This window comes from Pteropus vampyrus, unplaced genomic scaffold (assembly GCF_000151845.1).
Source record: "Pteropus vampyrus isolate Shadow unplaced genomic scaffold, Pvam_2.0 Scaffold2, whole genome shotgun sequence".
Classification (NCBI taxonomy): domain Eukaryota; kingdom Metazoa; phylum Chordata; class Mammalia; order Chiroptera; family Pteropodidae; genus Pteropus; species Pteropus vampyrus.
This window is the reverse complement of record NW_011888783.1, coordinates 28,695,187-28,697,723: the sequence shown is the minus strand read 5'-3', so window position 1 is coordinate 28,697,723 and position 2,537 is coordinate 28,695,187.

Sequence of the window (2,537 nt, the reverse complement as noted above, 5' to 3'; positions counted from 1 at the left end):
AATTAAGCAGTAGAGTTACAAGAGGCATAAGATATGTGGAAGTGAGAGACACTATAGAAGAAAAATAATAAGATTTGGTGCCTAAGTAAATCCAAGCATCAAAGGAGAAAGAGGAATTGAAAATAACCCATAGATAATAGAAAGGGAGTTTTGGAAATGAAAATGTCATTAACCAAAATGGGACAGTGGAAAAGTAAAGGTGGTTTGTGGTAAGGGATCATAATGTGTTCAGGACTAGACAGATTGTCTTTGTCTTGATGGAATATATAAATAAAAGCCATATATAGATTTCCTAGGAGATTATCCTCACAGAGGTAGTAGTGTGTTTTGGACACCTCCGCCTGTATATCCCACTGATATATCACACTCCACATGCCTAAGACTGAACTGTACTGTCATTTACAAACACAAATTAAGCTTTGGTTAATTTGCTTTTAAAGCCGGGCTATCAAACTCAGAATCATCTCTGGTACCTTTGTCTCCCATGTTTCCTGTTTCCATAAGCAACTAGTCACTGAAACGATTGATTCTAAGGGCAAAATACATTGTGTATCAATTCATTTGTATATTAACTAATCAAGCCATAGTTAATGCTTGCATGATTTGTTTCCTTAACTATCACACAGTTTTATAATAGGTTTTCTTGCCACATAAGTCTGTATTTTTCTATCGCTTTCAGAATGAAATTCAGAGTCTTCCAAGAATGAACATACCTGTCTAGCCTAATTGCTGAGATTATCTATACATACCCAACCTGAAAGATCCACCAGCTTCTTTGCCTTTTTATGCCCGAGGTGGCTCTATTGATTCCGTTCCATTATTTTGGAATACCTTTTGCCACGTAAAGAGAATGTTTTTCAAGTTCTGAGTCACATGCTAGTCCCATTGTGAAAGCTTCTCTGCCCTCCCATTGCTTGTCTCTTTTTACTCATGTTGCTTTTTTTGAAAGCCAGAGCCTGAATCAGGGAGGTGGGAGTAGACATGGGAAGAAGCAAAGGATGTAGTAAAAATCTAGAAAAAGGATTGTACGGAAGAAGGACACAGAGGAGAGAGAAGTTAAAGATCAAATGACACTCTTGGTCAGTCCTGGTTGACTGGGGAGAATTATGGTATACAAAAAAGAAAAAAGATTAATTTGGCTTTGAGAAGATTTGGATTGAGATACTAGCAATGAACTAAAATTGAGCCGACAATTGAAAAGCCTTACAGAAATGAAGAGGGTGGTTAAGGCTAGAGAAAAATATTTGGAAATTATATGCTAACGGTGGCACCAGATGCATGGGGATTAGAAGAACAGAGATCTCCAGAAAAGAGGCTGTAAGAGCGAAGGTTGGTCTGAGGGCAGAGCTATAAACATGCTACTGATTTCTAATATGAGAGGAAGAAGTCCGAGTAGCAAAAGAACCAGACAAAGACTGGCCACCAAGGTGAAACTACATATTTTAGTTTTCCTAAAAGGTCACTTTTTTGTTGTTGTTATTAAACTTTTATGGGCACTTTCCAGTTCTGAGATGTTATGCTCCCGATTTGAGGAAACTGCTGATTCTCTGCTCGAATTGGGTCCCATCTTGATAACAAGCAGTGTGAAAATCAGTCATTGCTCTTTCAAAAGAAGTGTTCATTCTTCTATGAGGGTATCTAACCAACAACAACCAAATATTAGGCTGTAGACTTTAAAAGGAAGTGGGTTAGTAAGAGCTAGTTTTCTCATGATCTGATAACATACTGTGGGTGGGGTGGGGGGACCGGAATAAGATGTGTTAAAATGGATTCAATTTGATTAAATCACAGCTTTTGAAAAACATTTCTTTAGCACAGGAATTCTTTGCTGTTTTTGGAGGAATTTATTGAAATAAAAATATTTAAAAATTCATGCTTGTTGTGATAATCCAAACAATCCACAAATATAGAAGTAAACATAAAAGCCCCACCACAGTGAAGACTGGCATGTTCTCTTTTAGACTTTTCAGAATACATACTTAATCATATCAGCATCTATCTTTTCTATACATGACTTGCCCAACTTCCACCATCTCATTTCCCCTAAAAATAACTAGCTATAGCAATTAATAATTCTATTAATAAAATTTACATTTGGACAGCACATATACACTTGTTACATTTCACATGGCCTTGTATCCTGGACCCTCACTCTGATGTTCAGAAGCAGGCAGGGTGGGATTATTGGTGACATTTTATAGACCATGTCATGTGTCCAAAGTCTCAAAGTTACATGTGCTGAAGTAGTTGTAACTGGACTTGGGTCCTCCATACCAAACGACAAGTTTATGTTTTACATCACACTGTTTCCCACAAGGGGCTTCGACATCCAGATTTCCTCAGTCTCAGCTAAATTGTCCTGCAGAGTATATTAGCTCAAATCTTAAATTAGGATACAATTTCAAATATCATCATGAAGTTGCCTAGTTGTTTTCTTTAGATGAGAAAAAGGTGGCCTTCTCAGCTTGTTCTGCCAAGTATCTTAAAGTGATGACAATGAAAGGTACAAAAAGAAAGTCTACAGGACGCCACACTGA